A 23,625-nucleotide genomic window follows, 5' to 3' on the forward strand; every position below is an offset into this window, starting at 1 on the left:
TTCTCCCTTGTTCTCCCTGCTCCGATGCGAATGTCGCGCAGCAGGCCGGGTGCGAGAGGGAGCATAAGCGAAACAAGTTGTTTGCAGGTATAACGGAAAAAAGCCGGAGTCCAGACCCACAGTGACCAGCGGTCAACAGACATTGGACATCGTTGACCATCGATGGAGCACAGAGTGGAAGAGGTTCTCTAACCGGACAGGTGAGTGTCAACCTTGTTCCCGAAGCACGTTCACCGGTGACTCTGTTTCGGACCAATGGGGAACAGATCTGGGAAGAGCTTTTAAAAGTATGGAAAGACTGGAATTAATTAAAAAAAAAAGAAGGAAAGAACTACATTTCCAGGCGACTGAAAAATTCTCCTTTTTCTTAAATGACGTCACTCAACATCATTTTTACCACGATCACTTTCGATGTATCACAGCGGTTTCAGGGAACAGACAGTGAGCTATAAATGCTGAACGTCAAGGGTCCCCGGTGCATTACCCTGCTAATCCATGTCATTATTCAACGATTTATAATTACGCTAATTTCACACCTAATTTCAAACTTCTGTCTGGTTTCTTACTGTTGTACTTTTAGAATTTTTTGCCTAAGTTTTGGTTAAAAAAATTAGCTGAATTACATTTACCCGATTCCCATGTCTGCAGGATGGGACATACACAACCTGATTCGGAGTGTTGCTGTGTTTTTATTCTTCTGCGTGCCACTGCTCCGTACGGCTGTGGTCTTGGAGCTGCCACTGTGTTTTTACTGTGCAAACGCAGTAAAGAGTAAAGTGAAGTTGGGTCTTGAAAAGGCTTAAGTTCAGGAAGTTTGTTTTACCCCATAAGTAATAACGTATGGTTCATTCAGTGGGGAAACTTGGGCTGAACTCCAGCAACACCTTATAAATGGAACCCAACAAATACACAAGGGCGTGGGTTCGAATCCAAGGACACGGCAGTGGTAAAATGTGTTCCTTCACCTGCCGTAGTGTGAGAACCGCCCAGGTTGACGCCGTGAGTCGAAGTCGACTGGGAGGTGCTCCGCAGCACTTTGCTCTTAATGGTAATCCTCCCTCGCTGTGGTTTTACACCCGATGAGCTGTCGGTGATGACGGGTGAGCAGCCTGTGGACGGCTTCCTCGCCTGAAAATAATTTGTTTGGACCGAGATGAAAGACGGGAACGTAATCTTCTTTCGGGAAGGAAGGGAGTCTCTCAGAACGCGACGCCGCCCTCACAAGTTCCTCCGACGCTACCCGCCGCTCAAGGAAACGTGACAATTTGCAGCCCCAGCTGCAGGATGCGTTTTGTACAACTCTTCTCACAGTAGGACATGCGGGAGTGTTCAGGGACCAGACCTGGAGCTCTGAACGCACCCTGAACTCGCCTGGAACACACCTAACGCTCTTCTCTCGCTCCTCTGCCTTCTGTAGCACCGGCTCATGGCCGCACACGGTGGCGGGCAAAGCTGCTCGAACGTGAGCGTGATGAGTCATCGATCAAAATTTGATGGCAGAACGCGATCCTTCAGCAATGTTTCTAGTCTTCGTGGCCCGTTTTCCTCAGCTCACATCTGCGTGGCAACATGCGACTTCGTGGCGGAGCTGTACCGGACGCAGCTGTGCTCATCGCTCACAACGTATGACCACGGTGAGGAGACCAGTCCAGAGGTGTGAGCACACGAGCACAGATACGGGGGGTTGCCATAATGGTGGCGAGACGCCCGCCCGTCCGTCCCTCGGTCAACAGGGCACTGAAACGCCTTTCCGTTCACCGTTCGTTGAAGGACGACATCGTGTGTCTGTCCAGCGGTCACTTCATCACCGCCACTAACTGCTTGTCCAAGTCTGGGTCGCGGTGGTTCGGAGCCTGTCCTGGAAGCACAGGGCACAAGGCCAAGGAGGGTACGCCCTGGGGACACCAGTCCATCACTCAGCTGCCTGGTTCAAATATGAGCCCGTAAACTTGAGTGACTCATTTTACATGGAGTCGTGTTGAACTGCAGCCGCTTCCATATTTGAAACGGTCATCGGCGCAGTTTAATGAACGCCAGCGGTGCCACGAGGACAGGACACCCTGGCACCCGCTGCAGTTGGATTAAAGGAAATATGGACTCAGCTGACGCCTCTAAATAGGAGAACACGCAGCCCCCTCCCCGCCACACGGCCCAACGCATCTTCATGTTCCTCCAGCTTATGAGCGATGGAGAGATTTGCCTTCAGACTGCTGCTGATCCTTTGAAATCCGTCTCGGCTGATAGCGACTCTCTGCCAGCGAGGCATCAGCACATAAACCATGAGCTCCGCGCAACTTTATTTGAGGAATTTTCCGGATATAATACCGCTCTTTACGTCCAAGAAGCACGGCGGAGGAGTGAAGCGGGGCCTCAAAGACCGCAGTGCAGCACAGGGAGACGGCGAGTGCCGACGCCGCGCCGCATTTCACACGTTCGCCATTTGCTCCCGTTCTGCACCAGACACCTTTGTCTGAAATACGGAAAGCTGGAGAAATCTCTGCTCCGCACCCCTGCGAGAAACCGTTTGCTGCGTCGGTACCGATGAAGGGAAGAGATCCTTCGCACCTTTCAGAGCTCAGACCCCAGATGCTTTGTGCTGCTTAACTGCAGTCACACCACAAAATTATTCATCTGCATTTTAGCTCTTAGCTCGTCAGATGTCTCTGTGATACAATAGACAGTAGAGCATCAAATACTGCTGAGCTAAAGCTGTTCTGAATGCCAGAGACAAGGTCAAAACTCCTCCAGTGACGTCAGACCGTGGTCAACAATTAGAGGGAGAGTTGTAGTTGCAGTCACAGCAGCTAAAGGTGGCGCCACCAGCCACTGAGAGTTACTTTTTCGCTCCATGACGGTACATTTCATTGTCTTCCATACCTAGGAAGGCTGAAAGAACAGAGATTTCAAAGCGGAAAAGAGGTGGGACTGAAACCAGCGACCTTGTGGTCCAAAGGCACTAGCTCTAACCAGCTATCCGGTGTTACTGCCCTCCTCTCATGTACGGTGAAGACGCTGTGGACACGGTGGGAAGGAGGGACACACCCCGCACCCTTATTTCCACACCTGTTACCGTGACGCCCAACAGCAACTGAACCCATACAGTACGTGGCGCTGGGTGTAGCTAAGAAAACATTTAGAGAGAAGCCACCGGGCGCATGGCCGCTTCCGTCGTGTTTTACCCCTCACGCTTTGGCGAATGCCGTCTCGAGTCGGGAGACACGGTCCCACCGCAGGTTAACTAAATGTGTCGTCGAAACGCTCCTGTTTCAAAGTGTCTGCTTTGCATTTGCGTTTCAGAGCGGTGCAGTTAATGTCGAATATCGGATAAACTCCTGCTCATGTACCGCGGTACAGCAGTGTCATAGCACTCAGGGTGAGTGTGTATCCACCGTGGTGCCAGAGAAGAACAGGGCTGCCTGGAGACATGGACACTTTTTACACTTTTTTCTGCTGCGTCCTCTTGTATAAATGTGATTTACGCCGCGAGGTTCTCTCGGTTGTCTTGGTTACAGCACTTTTTACAACTTGCCTTTCATTGTGGGAAGTGCACTTTTCTGGAAGTTTCCCTGCTTCTCACCAGGACTCTAGGGGTAAGTCCGCTCACACACTGCTTTGTTGTGCTGCGGATGCAGGGTATTTTCGGCTGTCCATCCTCCCCCCATTTTCTCGCTCTTTGAAGCTCCCGATTTTCACGGAGCTCCTCGCACCCGAGCAGAACGGGACGCACCGCACTGCAGCGCACCGACCGCAGGCCCACGCACCCTTTCTCTTTACTTATTCATCTTGTTTGGCTCTCGGTGGTTTGTCACGCACATTTGCGTCGCGTCACGTCACGCGTCCGAAACACGGCGCCCTTGAACCGGCGAGAGCCCCGAGGGAAACGAAAGTGGACAAAACGCCGTCGTCGTCCTGGAGTTCAGCTGGGATTGCAAAGCGATATGTGAAGGCTTTCGTTTACAAGTGCTGAGCGCAGCCGACCTCACGCTCAGGGTTACTTTGGAGATAAAGGTTGTTCAAATAAATAAAGGTCACTGCAATCACTCTGGTCACTCTGGTCAGCAATTTAAAATGTGAACCTTTATTGCCGCAGGTCGGAGTATTTACATGCGTTCCTGTTGATGTGCGAAAGTCGACAGTGACCCCACAGGAAGGTGTGTGTGTGACCGCGCAGCGTACGGTGCATTATTGACTCGTCGGGCCCCCTGGGTCCGAGAAACCTGTGTGAACAGGTGTCCTTCGCCACCACCGACTGCATCGCTTTTCATCGCCTGAAAGTGCCAAAACGTTTGGATTCAATCCCCAGGAGACCACATGGACCGCCGGTACCGGAACCGCTGCACCAGAACGCGGTCCATTTCACTGTGGATCACGTGTCATTGCTGGACTTCACGAAGACTAAATGGAAACATACAGTAGGGGGCAGGGATTCATTCCCTGAAATAATGCGATTCTTTACCCTGATTTTACTCTATGTTCTCTTTTTCGTTCTCACATGATCACACTGTCTGCAGAAGGTGCCCAGATGGGACAGATGTGCATCACTGCATTTGTCAAATATGGATGTGAATAATCCCGAGAAAGGAGATTCTCACTGTCATCATACTTCTCAATATTCATATGAAAAGATTGCAGGGAAAGTTATCATAACAAAACGGTGTAATTACATTTGCCGTTTCCCGAAAAGCTCTGACACCGTTTACACTGCTCTCAGTGAAAGAAACTGTACAATAAGAAAAAAGCCAAAAGAACTGAGCGCATCAGAACCGGAGGAGTCCCAGGGAGGAACCGGCAGCCGAGCGCGGATCTCAAGCGCTCTTTACCATATTTACATTCCTTCCTTGAAAGCCCCTTTAAATCACTGCGGTAAACAAACGAGTCGCCACCATATTTCATCCCTTTTGTTTCAGGGAGGCCCTTATGTTTCTAGCCCGCCACCCCCACACCCTGTCTCTACATTTCTCATGCGGGGGGGGCTGTTTTCGGCTGTTGGATGGGTTCTGGAAGGAGGCGGGGGAGTCGCCGTGGCCTCACAGGACCCGGGTCCGAAAGGCTCTGCTGCTCACCTTCCGAGCCGAAGCCCCAGGCGTCGGACCCCTCCGAAATGAGCATAGCGCCCCCATCGGGGCCTTTGAGTGCGCTGCGCTGGACCACAGCAGGACTTCGAATTCCCCGCCGCCGCATCTCAGCGTTGATTAAAATTCCCACCGTTTACGTCCTCTGGAGTTTCCGGCCCCTTCTGACACTGGAATACTGAAAAGGTTACACACTTTTTTCTTTTTAAAGGTCTCATTAAATATTGACCTGACTGCACTGGCTTCCTGCGTGTCCCACCTGAAGTGATCTTTACTCCAGCGTTTACCCTGGACAGAGGAGGTATTTCGCACAGCCCAGACGCAAGGTCCTCTGAATGGTTACATTTCAGTTGCTGGAGCTACTGGCTTTCAGAAGGCAACTTTGGTGGCATGTGGTGTGTGTGGTGTGTGGCGTGCACTGTGCTAATATGGCAACGCTCGCGGTCACACAACACCTCTCTTGCACACAGACCCCCGAAACTGATCCATGTCTCTGCGTGCGGAGGGGCGGCGCTGTGCTCGGCGCCAGGGATGTGGACCCCGGTTGCCGAGAGACGCTCCCATGCGCAGGTGTCAATATTTAGGTCGCCACCAAACAGAAACACGCGGAGCAGAGTGAGACACGGTGCCGGGACAACATGTCCTACATCACACCAGTGGTGTGCTGTCAGGAGCTGCCATGATTCCACACACAGAAACTCATATTCACACATGAATAATGGGGAGTTATATGTTGCGAGCTGGTGTGTGTGTGTGTGTGTGTGTGTGTGTGTGTGTGTGTGTGTGTGTGTGGAGTTGCCCTCAAGGTGTCGAGGAAGTTGCAGCTAAAATTCCCTGCATGGAAACGCAATAATTTCCCTCAATAGTGAACCTGGAACAACCAGAGCAAAAATGAATGGCACTGAAAAAACACTGGTCACTCTGGTAATGGCCAAAAAGGCGGTTAAGGAGCCTGAACCCTACTACCTATAGGACCTGATCACTGTCCTCCCCCCAGCAAGAGAGCTGAGCTCCTCCACCTCTCGCAGCTTTGAGGGGTCCAACATCAACAGTCTCTGGGTTCTCAGTCTGACCCTGATGTGGTGGAATGAGCTCCCTGTGTCCCTCAGAGCTGCTGAATCCCTCCCACATTGAAGAAGGGTCTCAAACCGTCTTTGAGAGCCACTTCTCTCCTGATCTCCAGACAGATTCACTGAGTCCAACACCATCTGCTGTGATTATCTACGTATTTGCTATTTGAATGTTACTCCTATAGGAGCTACTGGAGGGATGTGAACCAGCAACATGGTGGTGTGAGACACACAAACTGTGTATGAATTGTGCAGTGTTTGTGTCGAAAGCTCTTTGTTGTTTGTGACCTTTTCTTTACTCTGACTTGTTTGTCACTTTGGAGGAAAGAGTCAAATGAGAGAAATGAGTAAGTGCAAGTATGACAGTTGAGGGAAATATACCTTGTGGAAAGTGCCGGAAAGAGTGTCGGGGAGCGACGGAGAGACAGGCGACAGGAAAGAAAGCGAGCGCCGCAGTCGATGGCAGCCTGCCGTTTGGGTACCGATCGCTGATCGTCCTGCTGCGACAACAGCCTCTTCCACCACAGGGTCAATCAAATATTTATCAGCTTTCCCTGGAAGGAGCCTCAGCGCTGTCGGGATGGAGAGCCACACTAGAACATCACGAGTCGCCACCTCTAGGTTTGGACCTCACCTCCTGCTGTGGCGACCTTGATCAAGGAACTCACCATGAATCAATACAGTAAAAACAAGCCTGCTGTATAAATGGGTAAATCAGCGTAAGTCACTTTGGAGAAAAGTAAATGTAACGAAAACGAGGTCACGCTGCAGGTGCGCAAAGGCGGCACACCCATCTTCACAGCCGTCCGGCGAGTGCGGTGCAGATCGTCTCTCCCTTCACGCGAGCAGCTCGTACCCGCTGCCGCGGTCCCCTCGCCCAGACCGGCTGCAAAGGTGGCGCACGGCTGGCAGGCGGCCGAGCGTCACGACGAGCCGCTGGGGGCACCGGAGGCGTCGTGACGCGCAGGGCCTAGCAGCGCGGTCACTCTTGGAGCGTCAGCGGCTTCGGAGTCACAGTGCGACGGTGTGTTGCGTTTCTCCAGGCACCGGCGCTGCGTCTTAACGTCTGCGTGACGTTTCTGTGCAAACTCAGAAAATGCACTATTGCTCATAAATTAGTGACACATAAAAATTCAATAGAGCTACAAGCAAGGGAATTAAACTGCCATTAATTTTGCTTTTCTGCTTTTTTTCATTTTAACACCAGACCATGAGGGATGTTTGGCCTGGGCAGTTTTTTTTACCGCTCTGCGATCCTGGGTCTCGCAGCTGTTCACCTTCCTCGAACTCCCCGCGCTCTCGGCGGGTCCGTTTTCCCTTCCATACGAGGACGAACTGAGAAACCAAGAGTGTTTGTTCGTTTACTTGGTTCGCTTCCAAGCCCTTCACACCTGCTATCTATTTCAGGCTGGAAATAATTACCACGGTAAAAATTTGCATGGCTGCTATCACAGCGTTCCCAGACGGAACCCGGTGACCTTAATTAAAGACTTTTGTGCGCGAGTTCCGCCAGATTATACGCATGGAGAAAAGCCGTTTTTCTGCGAATGTGCGCTTCGTCCCACGTCCCCTGGAGGCCCCGAGCGCCGCCTGGGGAGGGAGGAGGCACCGCGGTCAAGGTCGTCGCTCTCAGCGGCAGCGCACTGGCGAAAGGGCGCCTTCTACAGGTGAAGACAGGCCAAGCAGCCCGCGTCTCCGCACGACAGATACGACGCGCTCTTGCCGCTGGAGGGTACGTGTGCTTCGAGTCTGCTGTCAAAAGGCAGCACGGGAGCCGCGTTCACACCTCGCCGCACCCGGTCGCCCGCGGTGACAGACAAACATCTGTTCCATGGAGGGGGTTTCGGGGGCCTGTGAGCATTACAAATGTGTTGCATATTTATCATTAGTAGATTGGTTCCAGTCCCTACGCCCTCCTGCTTTCACCTGAATGCTAACTGGAAAATGAGGAGAGCGGAGCTGCCGCACTCACTCATTCCGACACACACACCGAGTCGCCGCTCGTACTCGTCTTGAATGCAGCAGAGACGGCGCCCACTGGAGGACAGAACGAGGGACGCGGCGTCGCCGTTTGTGGGGGTGCGATTTTCTCTGGCGCCTCCTGGGGGCGGGGTGGGCAGCAGCAAGGTGACGGCTGTCGGCCATCGATCCCCTGTCTCACACACACACACACACACACACACACACACAGGTTAGAGAGCACAGCACATACAGGGAGGGTAAAAGAAGGGGTACCACGGTATGTCCTGCCCATGTATTCTCTCGTTCGGCATTCCTGCGAGACACTCGACGCCCAACGACAAGCAAGTCCATGTACAAACAAACAAACATAATTAGTCCCCCCGGCATTGGTGTGCGACTCTGATGAATATTATTGATGCCATCCCCCCCGACCCCGCAGCTCGGACGAAGCCCGTAATGACTGGTCCGCACAACCGGGCTGCTGAAAATATTGCTGCCACTCAAAGCTACTTTTCGCATCCACCGAAACCACGGCAACTTCCCCCGGTGGGGGGGCCTTTGACTCGCTCATCACCCGTAGGCCTTGTTCGCTCGGGGTGAGGGGGCCTGTGTTGCCGTGGTTCCTATTTGGCGTGCTGTGTCACGGAGCCCCGAAACGTTCCTTTGACCCCCGTGAGGCCAACAGGCAGCGGACTCTCATGGTGCTGTGTGGGGTCCCAGCAGCGCCCCCTACTGCCCCACTGCTCCTTATTTATTTGTTTGCTCATCCGTGAGGTGCTGACACTGGGGTCGTCCGGGGACGGCGCTCTCCGCAAGGTGACGGGAATGCACTGCGAGGCTCTTTTTGGACAAGGACTGGAAGCCTTTCGGCCAACAAAGTCATTAGCTGATAAGACGGGGGGCGGGGGGGCTCGGCCGTGAGAAAGCAGCGTGTGCCGGAGAGCGAGAGGGCGAGCACTTAGCTTTATAGCTGTGAACAGATGTATAATTTAAGAAGCCGGTCCGCACTGATGTTGGAGGGCGAACGGAGGAGGTTTCAATCACCGTCAATGATGTTTTCCCACAATTCTGCACACATTTCACACACACATTGAGCCTGGAGGAGCCGACGCGGCACAGATTAGTGTAACATCCCCTAATTCCCCCTGCAGCAGAAGCCTTGCTGCCCCTCACTTCTGTCCTGCGATTCACACTGGAAAAACTCCTCTCTGCAGCTGACCTCTGGCAGGTTCACCGCAGTAAACATCTGGTTTTCTTAGCAGCTGTTTCCCTATGAAGGAGACCTGGACTCAGTGGAGCAGCACGGTGGCACAGCGAGTAGCGCCAGTGCCTCGCAGTTCCTGGTTTGTGGGTTTGGACATGGGCTTCATTTGGACATAGTCAGTGTGTAGTTTGGATGTTCTCATGTTCGCGTGGGTTTCCTCCAGCTGCTCTGGTTTCCTCCCATTGTCCAACGACATATGTTTCAGATGAATTGCCTGTGTGTGTGTGTGTGTGTGTGTGTGTGTGTGTGTGCGTGTGCATGTGTGTGTTTGTAATTGCCCTGTGAATGACTGATGTGCCATCCAGGGTGTGCCCTGCCTAACACCCTACACCTTTGCGATAGACTCTGGATGGATGGAGGGATGGATGGATGGATGGATGGACCGATGGATGGACCGATGGATGGCTTTAACAGCTGGCTTTACCTCAATGAGGAAACGTTGTATTACTGAAGGGGGAAAGACCGTCCTCCTCATTTGTGATGAGGGAGGGAGGGACCTGGACTGAAACCAGTCGCTGACTCTTCAGCTCATTTACCTGCACCGATAACCAAAGAACGTGTCGAAATCAGAGCACAATATAATCAAAATATGAAGAGCAATAAACCGTGTGCCCAGGCTGCTCACCAGTGTAACACATCCTCCTCAGTCTCGAAGATGTAGTAAACCAGGGTAAGGAGGCTAAGCTTCCCTGTTCAGATCCCAGAAGAAATTTTGCATTTGAGCCAATTAGTTAGCCTCGGCTGCCTTATTACATATTCAGCTGCAGTAACATGTAAACTGTCAAATAATTAACTGTTTAAGTGACATTTGGAAAAAAATAATTACTGCAAGTAAATGAAAAATAATAACAGTCTTTAATGACTTTCATTTCAGTGCCGTTATTGTATTTTCATGCAGAATAATAAATCCTGGAAAATAAACATGGAACCAGCTAATGCTCTGAGATTCTGTGTTTACCTTCCTGCAGGGAATCTCTACCAGAGAACCCACTGGAAAATTGGTTGCTATGGCTTCAAACGAAAAAATAAATAAATTGCCAAAGCTTTCTCCCCGTCAAATTGAACTTTTTCACATTTCACTACAATAGCTGTCCTTTGCTGCACAGGGAGGGACAGAAACGAAAAATAGTCCACCAAGACGTGCTTGTCCGAAATGTACAAGTAATGTGGTAAAGTGTGGTTTTATAATGCCTGCTTTCGGTTCCGTCCAGCCTCTTCCCATAGACCTACCTGAGTTTTTAGTGAATACCAGTGAAATGCCATATTTGTTCAACCCTTCATATTGCAAGTTAATTTAACTGCTCTGGAGAAGCAGGTGGCGTGTTGGTTAGACCTTGAAAGACCTATATTCAAATTCCACTCCCGCTGCAGTACCCTTGAACTGGTACAGTAAAACCATGAACTGGTACAGTAAAAATTATGCATTTGTATGAATGGGTGAATCACTTGAAGTAGCTTAATACTGTCAGTGACGCTGGAGAAAAGCATCAGATAAAATGAATGAATAATGAACAAACCACCCTTCCATTCTGCACAAGTCTTACTTTGAAGTCGTCACCAGCGTGAAGCCCCCTCGGAGGAGCTTGGAGGAGAATATGAAGGTTTGCAGCAGCCGAGCTACAAAAGTGATGAACGTGCCCTGAGACCCCCGGCCGCACGCTATGCTTCAGAGTGAAGAAAGCCCTCATTATAACCCTGTCATGTTTTATTCCCCAATAATTCACATAAATTCCATTTGAGGTAGTACAATCTCTCAAATTAATTTCCGGTATGGTCTTTATAGGCATGCAGTTCACGTGAAGAGCATCACTATCCATTAGTGACGTTTCCCCGCCGTGAGGTGTGGGGCAGCTGGTGAGGGTGGCCTCGGACCCCCAAAGAGGCAGCTGTTGGGCACTAATGCGGTTTGCTCAGGTCTGCACTGACGTCTCATGTTTCATGGGCGAGCCGGCCAGATGGTGTCCTTGACTCCCGCGAGAGCGGGACAAGTTGCTGGGTGCGCCGTTGTGCTGGCACGCCGTCACAAGAGCTTGTGTGTCGCACTCCCCCAGAGCCCAGTGTCACTTTCAAGGTAAACAGATTGGAAAGGTAATGAAAGGGAAATGGGGAAGGACCTTCTCCAATTCAGCTTCCTCCTCCCATCTCCCCTCGACCCCATCCCCCCATTGCCTGGGGACCTGATTAAACACATATCGTCCTGGTATCCCTGTAAATCATCCTTGGCGTGGTCTGTAGGCAAAGCCCAGCCCAGGGTTTGGCCCTGCGTTCTTGGATCGAAAAGGGCTGAAGAGCACACGGGATCTTATCTCGGTCAGTTGCAGTTTATGGTCATTCCATTCGGGTTGCTGTCGGGTCCCACCTGAAAATGCAGCCGTCTTATGTTTACATTTCATTTGATGAATACTCAGCAAACACCTGCGCCGCCTCCATGTTATCCTGCACCCCAGAAGCTAACTGTGAACCCTGGAAAGCTCCCAGCATCCCTTGATGTAGCTCCCAGCATTATTACTTATTTATTTGACAGATGCCTTTTACCAGGGAAAATTACAATGCTGCACACTAACCTCTGTACAGTGTTGAACCTGTCCATACGATTGAGTAATTTTTACTGTAGCACTTCAGCCTAAGTACTTTAATAAAGAGTACTAGAGCAGGAAGCGGGGTTCGAACCCAGAAGTTTCCAAAAGAAAAGCAATGGCTCTAACTGCAGTGTTACCTGCTATCCCTTCCCTCTTGTACTACAGCTGTATGAATCCACGGGCTGTACAGGCTGTGTGCTGAAACATCAGGATATATTAAGAAAACAAGTTAGGTTTAAACATGTAAAAAATGTTTCTTTCCTCTTTTTTGATCAATATCTCGATTTGGTGCTATTTTTGTTCTCTCTGAGGAGTGTTTTTCACCGTGAAACATGGCTGCAGTCAGTGCTGTTGTACAGACATCACTCATAAATCCCACGGTTCAAAGGGCACACAGGGCAACCGTCACTTCCGTGTGTGCGGAGGAGCGTGCGCTCGGACCCCCCTGTCGGCCGCCAGGTGCCGTTCCTTTCCCTGGAATCCAGGAGGCCTCGGCCTCCATTCCGCCGACCTCTCTCTGCCAATTACCGCACAGCAGCTCCAGGTGGAGGAGACACATGGAGTAATTAAGAAATCATAACGCGATGCCATGATTAATGAGTTCAGGGCCGTTTGGCAGGAGCAAATCCACTCCTATGGATACAAGTGCAAATTCCTGGAAGTAATGATGCCTTACAGCAGGCTCAGCAAGATTTTTACCCACACAACCTTGACCATTTCTCACATTTTAAAATTGCTGCAAATATAAATTCTCCCGATTGCACATTATTTCGCGAGTCATAATTCTAAATGGAAAAAATGTAAGTATGGCCTGTATTATTGTCTTACGCTGCAACGTTAGCAACTGTACAATTATTTACTCATTGACACGGCACGGATTTCTTACTGTGCTGTAAATATCTTTCCATTTCCCTGTGTAACTGTTGCAGCTGTAGAACCTCATCGTTGAACACTTGGCCATCCAACAGTCACTCGTTATTCATATTGCTGGTACTCCGTCATTTCACCGTGTGATCGGGTCCCGAATGTCGAGTCTCATCACGTAGTGGGATTTTTAGTCCCCTGTTATTACAGCCTTGTGAGTCGCTTTGGAGAAGAACATCTGCAAATGGAGAAAACAGGTGGAATCTCCAAGCTCCAGTTCGAAGCTAAAGCAGGCGGTCGAAAGGTCGGCACAAATGAAGCCGGTTGGTTTCGTGTCACTGCCGTCGACGCGGGCGCCCTCCTCCAACAACACCGGTATTCCGCCCGGTACGTGTCCCCATGCCCACCCCCACAAGAGCCCGGAGAGGAGCCGCCGCGGACAAGTGGCTGCAACCTGAGTGCATGTTCCGCATGAGAACGCTGAGGGAGGTGCATCTTTGTGGGGGACGGGCAGGAAGCAGTGCATTTCAGCAGTGACCCTTAAGCATGCGGGATGTGTAACGGAGCGATGCGGCCAACGCTCCCGCAGAAACACTTTACAAAGTGTTTTCGTTATTTAGTTATTCTCGCTAGGTGGGACTTTTTCAGCGAATGTAACCCACCGATACACTGAGGGACGTCTCTGACTTGGCGGCAACGTAGTTCTTCCTCTGCCCTTGACTAGAGAGACACCAGGGCTGCAGGGTGATACCCTACTGTCAAAATGCCTGTGTTCAAATCCTGCTCCTGCTGTATTCCCCTCAGTCAAGGTACTTACCTTGAATTTATTCTGGAAAAAATACCCGCCTCTACAAATGATACATTATTTTTGAGCAGCTTAATGCAATAGAATAATTGTACTGATAGAAAAAATAAACATTTGAATTAATAAATGACAATTATTGCAGTAAAAGTGGCTTTGCAGTTACAAAAAACGAGTTATACAGAGTTCCGGTGCTACTATCGATTGTCAGTGCGGTCGGTTAACTGGCGGTTCGGTTTAGGTTAGCGATAAACCACGTGTTCGTGTTCACGTTCTGGTTCTGGACCAGACACACGGTCATCAGGTCGAGCGAGAGGAAAGGCTCTCGGTGGCTCTCTGTACTTGGTTCTAGGCTGAAATTCATTGAAGGAACTTTTATTTTGACATCAACTGTAAAAGACACGAGGCAGAATTTACGGCCAGTGCCGGTGATCAAGTCTGCGAAATAGTAAAAAAGGGGTAAATGAGCAGTAATTTCCCAAAGAGGAGGGTTTGAACTAAATCTTCATGCCCAAGCTGCAGTGACAAAAACAAACAACGGCGCAATGAATCCTTACGAGATTTTAAAGCATTTTAAACAACTGTTTTCTTACATTTTATCGTTTAATGGTTCACTTTTTTACATGTGATTTATCTTTTCCTCACTACATAACCATTCCTCATTGCAGCACTTTTATTGTTGCAACCGCACGATCGCATTTCATGGAGATTTCTTGCGAATTCTCGTAAGTTGGCCCTCTGGCCAGTTTGACCAGCTGATGTTCTCAACGCGAATCTCTGTGTGCTGCATCATTTGGACACTTTTGAAAACTGCATCGCTGCGTGTACCTCGGGGTTCCTGCACGTACAATATTTTTAACAGGTACAGGTGGGGCAGCGGGTGGCGCAGAGGCTAGTGCTGCTGCTTTGCATCCAAAGGAGCCAGGTTCCAATCCCACCTCCTGCTGTAGTAGCCTTCCTTAAGGTACTTAACCTAAGGTGATGTGCTAAACATCACCCTGCTGGATACATGGGTGTCACTTTTAAAAACTGCCAGCTAAATAAAGAAATGTGAATGCAGGGACATATCCATGGAGGTGTTGCAGCGAGACCGTGAGACACACGCGAGACACACGATTTCTGCGCTGTACACACACGGAGCACAGAGATCACGCGATGAAGGCACGGTGCTGAACACGGACTCCTGCGAACACGTTGGCTTGAGCCGCAAACGTCCCGAGGTGCTGAGCTGGATGAGGCACCGCGGAAACGGGCAGCGAGGAGGCTACGGTTTCTCGGTGGTGGGTGGTGGCAGAAGTGTGGGCGGGGTCTCAAACATCAAGGATGGTGCAGCAATTCAGATCGAAGTGTCACATCTCGAACCCGGCTTGAATCAAAGCAGGAGGCCTTTTTGCAATAACCCTCCGCAGAGTGCCTCTCCTGGCTGGTGTGTGTGTGTGTGTGTGTGTGTGTGTGTGTGTTGGGGGGGGGGTGCTGAGCCTGCGCAGAACAGTAATGCTCTCATGTTGTACATAATAACGGTACTCATAGAGGACATGACACATTGTTTGTCTAGGACTGAGAAAATTGTTATTTAATATTTCATTTCCTCTGCTTCGGCTTTTTTGCCAAAGCAGCTTTCACAGGCCGCCGCCGCAAGGTTTAAACAGTGTAAACAGAGTAAACAGCAGAATGTGCTTCTTTCAGCAGTTACTCATCTGGAATCTTAATGTTGCCTAATAGCCCTCCAGTGTACCATGTTATTCAGGGAAATTGTTCTAAAAGGACACTGACCTTTAGTTAGAAACACAATTATGGAGTGATTACTTTGTTATTATTATTATTATTATTATTATTATTATTGTTAATGTCTCCTCTAAAACAAGGTGCAAGTAATTATACCTGAAGACCTCCTATGGGTAACAGGGTAAATTACCTCTGCTAAGTGTCACTGTGTTTTCACTCCACAGGCGTGACCCAAAAAGCAACGGCAGAGCAGCGGCCGTAAGAACGTTTCTAAGCGCAGCAACTGAGGTAAGAATGTTTCTCACCCACCTATTAGCTGTACGAACACTGAATGTCCCCGCGCTCCCTTGGTGCGTGTTTGACCCCGAGTCGCATCCGTGCATCATACCCACATGTGAACGTGACTCTTGTGCGACTCCTATGTCGCACGGGCGCTGAGAGCCGCTGCCGCTCGGTCGCCGCATTATTTTTCGGCAGCGCTCAGGAAGGCGTGGGGTCGGCACCCTTCGGAGTGGAGTTTCCGTCGGTGACCTTTCCAGCAGGGATTACGGGGTTAATAGGGGTCTCTTCATTTGCAATCCCGCTGTTGGCAGAAGGTGATTAAACTATGAGTTCCGCCCGCTTTTCCGGCTTAGTGCTGAAGGTCGCTGTCGTTTCGCTCGCTCAGTCGCCGCAAGGGGCTTCGACCTCAAAGTTGAAGTGTACAACAGTGTTTTGACAAAATGAGGAAGTGCTGCTGAAATGCCCTGAACGCTAAGGGAGCACAAGTACCTGTCAGCATCTGTCTGCGCGCGTGTGTGTACGGTGAGGAAAGACACAAGCACCATGTTGCTGGTTCACATCCCTCCAGTAGCTCCTATACAAGAGACGTTCAAATGGAAAATACAAAGATCCTCAAAGCAGATGGTCTTGGACTCGTTGATGGAGCTGTCAGGAGATCAGGAGAGAAGTGGCTCTTGAAGAGATGGGTTCAAGAGCCTTCTTCAGTGTGTGAGGGATTCAGCAGCTCCGAGGGACAGAAGAACCTCATTCCACTCATTGCATCACATCGGGGCCAGAACGGAGAACCTATAGAATTTTGATTGGTGTAGGAACAGCAGGAGGTGTAGTGGCTGGTTTACTCTTCCAAGTTCTTCAGGTGAATTTCTATGAGCTGCAAACTCTGCAACGCATTTTGAAGCGAGAATGTTCTATGATCCTCGGCGTCCAGGTGGTTCTACTCGTTTTTTTCTGCTACGAGCGTGTAAAAGTGGCAGCCGGTGGCGCAGTGGCCGGAGCTGCAAGGAACTCGCCCTGAACTGAGAGAGTAAAGAAACTGCCCGCTGTATAAATGGACAAATCAGTGTGTGGAGCTTCGGGGAAACTATGTAAATGTGCGGGGGGAGATCAGACCTTGCGCGTCCAAACGAAAGAACACGTGTGCTCTGAGAACAGAGTTTTATTTTTAACTCCGCTTTCTCGGGAACGGTCTCCAGCACCAAACGGACGAGCAACACGCACATTCTGACCCTCGGCACATCGGAGCTCTTTTCATCTCCGTGTAGGAGATGTCCTCGGGTGACCTCGGCCTGCTTCTCAGAAGAGTGATGCAAGGAGCCTCCCACCCTCTTTCCGTGGCTGGAAACCTCCTCGGGACATAACCGCTCTCCCTGGCGCCTCGCACACCCTCTCCGACTTTCCGCCGAGCTCCTTCCCGCTCCTGCGAGCTCGAAGGGCTCCTTCGGCGCTCTGTGCGGTTCTTAGTGTGCTTCTCTTCTCGCTCGTGGAGCTCTCCTGCACCCCTCCCATCAGGACGCTCTTCGTCACCCTCCTCTTCCATGGGTGCTAATGAGAGGAAATCACCGCTCATCCATTTCCTCATCAGCGTCCCTCAGAAGCGGCTTCGTTTCTTCACCCTCGGACTTTGATACCCGAGGGCGTAAACGAGCGCCCCGGGTCTCTCAGCTTACGGGTGCGTTTGTAACTCGGATTGTTTGCAAACACGAGCCCTGTGCTGGAACCAGTCACTCACTCTCAGTAAGCGCGTGTCCTGCACAGGGTCCCTGTGTCCCAGAGCCTATCCTGGAAACGCAGAGCGGGAGGCAGCGAGCACCGCTGACAGAATGCAACTCCGTCGCCAGACTTTTCTTTCTTTTCTTTCGTTAACCGGAGGCGACACTCGCAACATTTGTCGGCATCCGACCGCTTTCAGTTCTCTTCATTACTGTACCGTCAGTAAAAGTCTCCGAATAGACCCAATACCTCGATTTGCTCATTACGGCTGCGGTAAAAAAAACAAAAAAATCTGCCGTCACTTTAACATTTCATGAACAACGCGCTTTGGTAAAATAAAACCGATATAAAAATGACTCATTCATCCCATAAACATGAATGGCGTTGCTTCCTCATCTTGTCGAATGCAGGTGATGTTCGTTGCTCAACAAAGACTCGGACTGAAGGAAATACAAGTGGATAAAATGCCATTAAAAATGAATAAATTAAGGAAAATTGTTCATATCTTTAAAAATGTGTAACTCAAACGTTCTTAAGACGAGGAGCCCGAGAGTCTGCAATCTACTTTCTCGTGTTCTTTCTAGAAGCGCTGATAGTGCAGGGGGTCATGGGAGGACTGCGGAGTCCAGAGGAGAGCCTGGTGCCCCCCCCAGGGGCGTCTAAAGGGGTGGCACCAGCCCCCCGAAATATGATCCTCCCTCCAGTGCCCCTCCCCAGCACCACTGAGCTAGAGTACTGTCAATGTGACAGTGCTCAACGCCACTGGATCGGAGGGCTGTCAGTCGCTGCCTGATTTACAGTGCAGAATCGCAGTACGGTACCACATTTTTCAAAGAGGAGGAGAGACGCGACTCGACCGCAGACCACTCCTCTGTCCGTGGTGCGAACACACTCAGTTATGTATTTCGAAACGTGCGGACAGCGGCGGCGTCGTCATTCTCCGCAGCAATAATACGCAGAGGTGAACCCCAGGTAAGAGCATCAGTAGTTAGTGACGTATCTCCCGACGGAGGAAGGCGGCCGAAGCCTCGACTGGCCCGGTGAAGACGACCCTCCAAAAGCTCCCTGGAGTCCCGTCATAAGATTTCGTAGCTAGTTAGTTAGGGTTAGGTAACGTGACTTGGGCGGACTAGTGAATAGCTATCACTTTACCGTGTTTTTCAGCAGCGCTGCGCCGGCACATTAATGGAAAATAGACAAATGTTACTTTATCGATTCCTCTTTGTCTGAAGATTAAAGGCGAAATCACTTTTCCCAAATAGGCTACAATAATAAAGTGGTAAACACTGAAATGCCCCCCCACCCCCCCCACTGGTTCTTGTCCCCTCATTGAAAAAATCCTGGAATCCCCCCAGATCACCTGGACATCATCAGTAAACAGCCAGTGCGGTAAAATGCGGTACGACTGTAAACCAAGAAAATGGCTTTGGGTGAAAGAGGCCTCCTCATCTTTTCCGTGGGCCCCCACTCGCCTGCCACCGCGTTCGGCCAGGGCGTCGGGGGAAGCGGCGCGAGCGGGGGCCCACCTGTGCGCCCGTGCCACACGGGGGGTCTCCACACGTGTCACTCGTTTGGGGTCCCCGACTGGGCCTTTCACAGGCCGCCAAACTCGCATTTTAACCACATCATTGTGGACGTGTGTCCGACCCCGAGAGTCACGTGTTCGGGGCTGTTAGCGACAAGGGCACCGTAACCTGGCGACCGCTGGCCCGACACACTGCCGCAGATCGATGAGTGGTGTGTGTGTGTGTGTGAGAGAGAGACAGAGAGGGAGAGTGTGCGGCTGTGGTGTGTCACTCACTCCGCGGTGAACAAAGGATGCGCTGGGGATGCGCTGACCTTTACACGCCCTCGACAAACTAGAGTGCCCTCGCCCCCCCGCACCGCCGTCCGCGGAACAAAGGCCCGGTCCGTGAAGGACACGTCGGTCCAGGACGCGTAGGCCGGCAAAGGGCACGAGTCCGACTCTTAACGCCGATTTAGCACGAACGGCGCCGCCGAGTTCACCCGTTTCCTTTGAGGAATCTGACAACTCTAATTAGGCTGGACCCTTTGTCTCCCGCCGCCGCACGTCGCGCAAATGAATATTCATAAGGCCTGTGCCAATGGCCGAGGGCCGTCTCAGGGCACGTCGCCGAGAGCGGTGCGCCGCCAAACTCCTCTGTCCTTCACAACTCGGGCCCCGGAGGTCCGGGAGCCGCCCGCTTTCCACCGCAGCCGTTTGGATCCGGGTTCGAGCCCAGTTGTTCCCGAGGAAGTTCCCGAGTTCGGATAAAAGCGGGCCGGAGGTGACCGGCAAAGTGCACAGTCTGCCTGTGCATTTTTAGTGTCGGGGTCTCTACCGTCAGGCAGAGAAGCTCTGCTTCGATACACGTGAGTTCGGAGCCGTTCGCGCGTCGCAGTCTCTCCCTCCGAGCTGTAAGTCGTATTGGAGAAAAGCTTCCGAGAAAGAAAGAAAGAAAGAAACGAAGAAATAAAGGCGAAGGTGAGATCCGGTGCCCTCAGCGGTGCTACGAACACTTGGAGCCCGGAGCCCGGACGTGGCGCTGGCTCACTGCCCAGTGCCCCCCCCCATCTTCTTGACTCGCAGTAATTATGCATTTCGCTACACGTCCCATTAAAAATATGTGCAAGATGACTCAGTGTATTACTATAAATCAATGTGTGAGGCTACGTGTGTAATAATGGAGAGCTAATTATGCTGTAGCGTTACGTATCCATACTGCAATTACTGCATAGATCTGAGTGATGAAATGGCGCAGCCAGTAATAGCAGGGCTGCGATTGGTGCCCTCGCTAATTATTGTGCCAATCTGCCCGCCGTAGCCTGGAGCTGTGCTGCGTGCGGTCGCAGGGCGGGGGGTGTGGGGGCCGGGGACTCGATCAATAAACCCCGCGAGCGATGAAACACCGGGAGGCCCCGCTGCTCCGACCGCCGATCGATGAGGCCGTGACACAAACCGGTGCGGTTTCGCCGTCGCCGCGCCGACGTGCCGCACCCCCGATTCGCATCGCGCCGTCTCTCGGGCCTGCTGCCCTCGCAGGCCCCGTTTGCTGGGAGCCCGTCGGGCCGAGAGGAAGCCGAGAGAAGGGCGACGGATCAGCACAGCGAAATACAGCACAGCCGACGTGACAGATGTAATGTAACAGGATACTTCTTTCAATTTGTCTTTGCTGTAACCATGACAACAAGGTAACAGACAGACAGATGGGACCCAGTGAGGTTTTTACTGCTCCTCAGATGGGGTGTGAAGCTACACGTGTGTTAATGAAGTCACGTTGCCTGCTTTAGTCAGATATTATTCATTTGTCTGACGCTCTTCTCCAAGGTGACTGACAGTGTGAAGTTTCTACACTGATTTACCCCTTTAAACAGTGTGTGTCAGTGTCAGTTCAGGGTAGGTACCTGGACTGAGCCCATTGCACTGCCTTGCAATGTGAGAACTCTAACTGCAACGCCTCCCCCCCCGGCCCACCTGCCGTTCCGCTGCCTGTCCGAGAGGGAAGCAGAGGAAGCGAAATCGCCGCCGTCCTACGCCGAACGGGAGTTCCGGCTGTCCGTGGCCCCGACCGCCCTCGTGGTAATAACGCGGTAATTTACTGCAGAGGCAGAGCGAAGGGTGGACGGAAGGACCTGGTGGACTGAGACAGCGTTCGCTCTCCCTCTCAGTGAAAGAACACGTGGGATTTGGAGCCCTGAACCAGGAGTACTCCTCCGTGAACCGCCACCTTATCGTGGTGGAGGGGTTTGAGTGCCTGAATGAGTCCAGGAGCTATGTTGTCTGGGGCTACATGCCCCTGGTAGGGTCTCCCATGGCAGACAGGTCCTGGATGACAGACGAGACAAAGCGCGGTTCAAAAACCCCTTATGACAAAAAAATCAAGGCGTCCGTTTACCCCGCCCGGTATGGGGTCACCGGGGCCCCACCCTGGATCCAGGCCTGGGGGGGGGGCTCGCATGCGAGCGCCTGGTGGCCAGGTCTATGCCCACGGGGCCTGGCCGGGCTCAGCCCGAAGCCACAACGTGGAGCCGCTCTTCGGTGGGCTCACCACCTGCCGGAGAAACCATAAGGGGCCGGTGCGTTGTGATTTGGGCGGTGGTCGGGGCCGAGTGCCCGGCCGACCCAAACCTCGGGCGCCAACTCTGGTTTTTGGGACTTGGAATGTCACCTCACTGGCGGGGAAGGAGCCTGAGCTGGTGCGGGAAGTTGAGAGATACCGTCTAGATATAGTCGGGCTCACTTCCACTCACAGCTTGGGTTCTGGAACCACTCTACTCGATCGAGGGTGGACTCTCCACTATTCTGGCGTTGCCCAAGGTGAGAGGCGGCGGGCTGGTGTGGGCTTATTAATAGCCCCCCAGTTCAGCCGCCATGTGTTGGAGTCTACCCCGGTGAATGAGAGGGTCATCTCCCTACGCCTTCGGGTCAGGGAACGGTCTCTCACTGTCGTTTGTGCTTATGCGCCTAGCGGCAGTGTAGAGTACCCGGCCTTTTTAGAGTCCCTGGGGGGCGTGCTGGAAAGCGCTCCCACTGGGGACTCTGTCGTTCTACTGGGGGACTTTTAACGTGGGCAGCGACAGTGATACCTGGAGGGGCGTGATTGGGAGGAACGGCCTCCCTGATCTGAACCCGAGCGGTGAGTTGTTATTGGATTTCTGTGCTAGTCGCGGTTTATCCATAACGAACACCATGTTCATGCATAAGGGTGTCCACCAGTGCACTTGGCACCAGGACACCCTAGGTCGGAGGTCGATGATCGACTTTGTAGTCGTTTCTTCTGACCTTCGGCCATATGTCTTGGACACTCGGGTGAAGAGAGGGGCTGAGCTGTCAACTGATCACCACCTGGTGGTGAGTTGGATTCGATGGCGGGGGAAAAAGCTGGACAGACCTGGCAGGCCCAAACGCATAGTGAGGGTCTGTTGGGAACGTTTGGCGGAGGCCCCTGTCAGAGAGGTCTTCAACTCCCACCTCCGACAGAGCTTCAACCAGGTCCCGAGGGAGGTGGGGGACATTGAGTCTGAATGGACTATGTTCCGCTCCTCCATTGTCGGTGCGGCTGTTCGGAGCTGCGGCCATAAGGTCTCCGGTGCCTGTCGCGGCGGCAATCCCCGAACACGGTGGTGGACACCGGAAGTAAGGGATGCCGTCAAGCTGAAGAAGGAGTTCTATCGGGCCTGGCTGGCTCATGGGACTCCTGAAGCAGCTGACGGGTACCGACGGGCCAAACGGAGCGCGGCTCTGGCAGTCGCCGCGGCAAAAACTCGGGCTTGGGAGGAGTTCGGTGAGGCCATGGAGGAAGACTTTCGGTCGGCCTCAAAGAGATTCTGGCAAACCGTCCGGCGACTCAGAGGGGGGAAGCGGTGTTCCACGAACACTGTTTACAGTGAAAGTGGTGCGCTGCTGACCTCAGCTGAGGATGTTCTCGGGCGGTGGAAGGAGTACTTTGAGGATCTCCTCAATCCCTCCGACACGCCTTCCGTAGAGGAAGCTGAGGCTGGGGACTCGGAGGGGGACTCGTCCATTACTCTGGCTGAAGTTGCTGAGGTAGTCAAAAAACTCCTCGGTGGCAAGGCTCCGGGGGTGGATGAGATCCGCCCCGAGTTTCTCAAGTCTCTGGATGTTGTGGGGCTGTCTTGGCTGACACGCCTCTGCAGCATCGCGTGAAGTTCGGGAACGGTGCCTCTGGACTGGCAGACCGGGGTGGTGGTCCCTCTTTTTAAGAAGGGGGACCGGAGATTGTGTTCCAACTACAGGGGGATCACACTCCTTAGCCTCCCTGGGAAAGTCTATGCCAGGGTACTGGAAAGGAGAATCCGACCGATAGTCGAACCTCGGATTCAGGAGGAGCAATGCGGTTTTCGCCCTGGCCGTGGAACACTGGACCAGCTCTATACCCTCACTAGGGTGTTGGAGGGTTCGTGGGAGTTTGCCCAACCAGTCCATATGTGTTTTGTGGACCTGGAGAAGGCATTCGACCGTGTCCCTCGTGGCATCCTGTGGGGGGTGCTCCGGGATTATGGGGTTCGGGGCTCGTTGCTACGGGCTGTTCGTTCCCTGTATGACCGGAGCAGGAGCTTGGTTCGCATTGCCAGCAGTAAGTCAGACCTGTTCCCGGTGCATGTTGGACTCCGCCAGGGCTGCCCTTTGTCACCGATTCTGTTCATTATTTTTATGGACAGAATTTCTAGGCGCAGTCAGGGAACGGAGGGTGTCTGTTTTGGTGGCCGCGAGATCTCGTCTCTGCTTTTTGCGGACGATGTGGTCCTGTTGGCTTCATCAAGTCAAGACTTG

The 23,625-nt window shown here is 52.2% G+C and overlaps 1 protein-coding gene across 4 annotated transcripts in view; it reads left to right on the plus strand.

The window, feature by feature from the left end:
* The first annotated feature begins 8 nt into the window (after nt 1-8).
* klhl4 (kelch-like family member 4) overlaps nt 9-23,625 on the plus strand; it is a 68,073-nt gene continuing 44,456 nt past the window's right edge. For all 4 annotated transcript variants that reach the window (XR_001965185.2, XM_018733520.2, XM_018733523.2 and 1 more), the window contains exons 1-2: nt 9-200; nt 15,563-15,626. The gene's annotated coding sequence lies outside the window, so the exon portion shown is untranslated. The remainder of the gene's footprint in view (nt 201-15,562; nt 15,627-23,625) is intronic.

This window comes from Scleropages formosus, chromosome 13 (genome assembly GCF_900964775.1).
Source record: "Scleropages formosus chromosome 13, fSclFor1.1, whole genome shotgun sequence".
Taxonomy (NCBI): Eukaryota; Metazoa; Chordata; class Actinopteri; order Osteoglossiformes; family Osteoglossidae; genus Scleropages; species Scleropages formosus.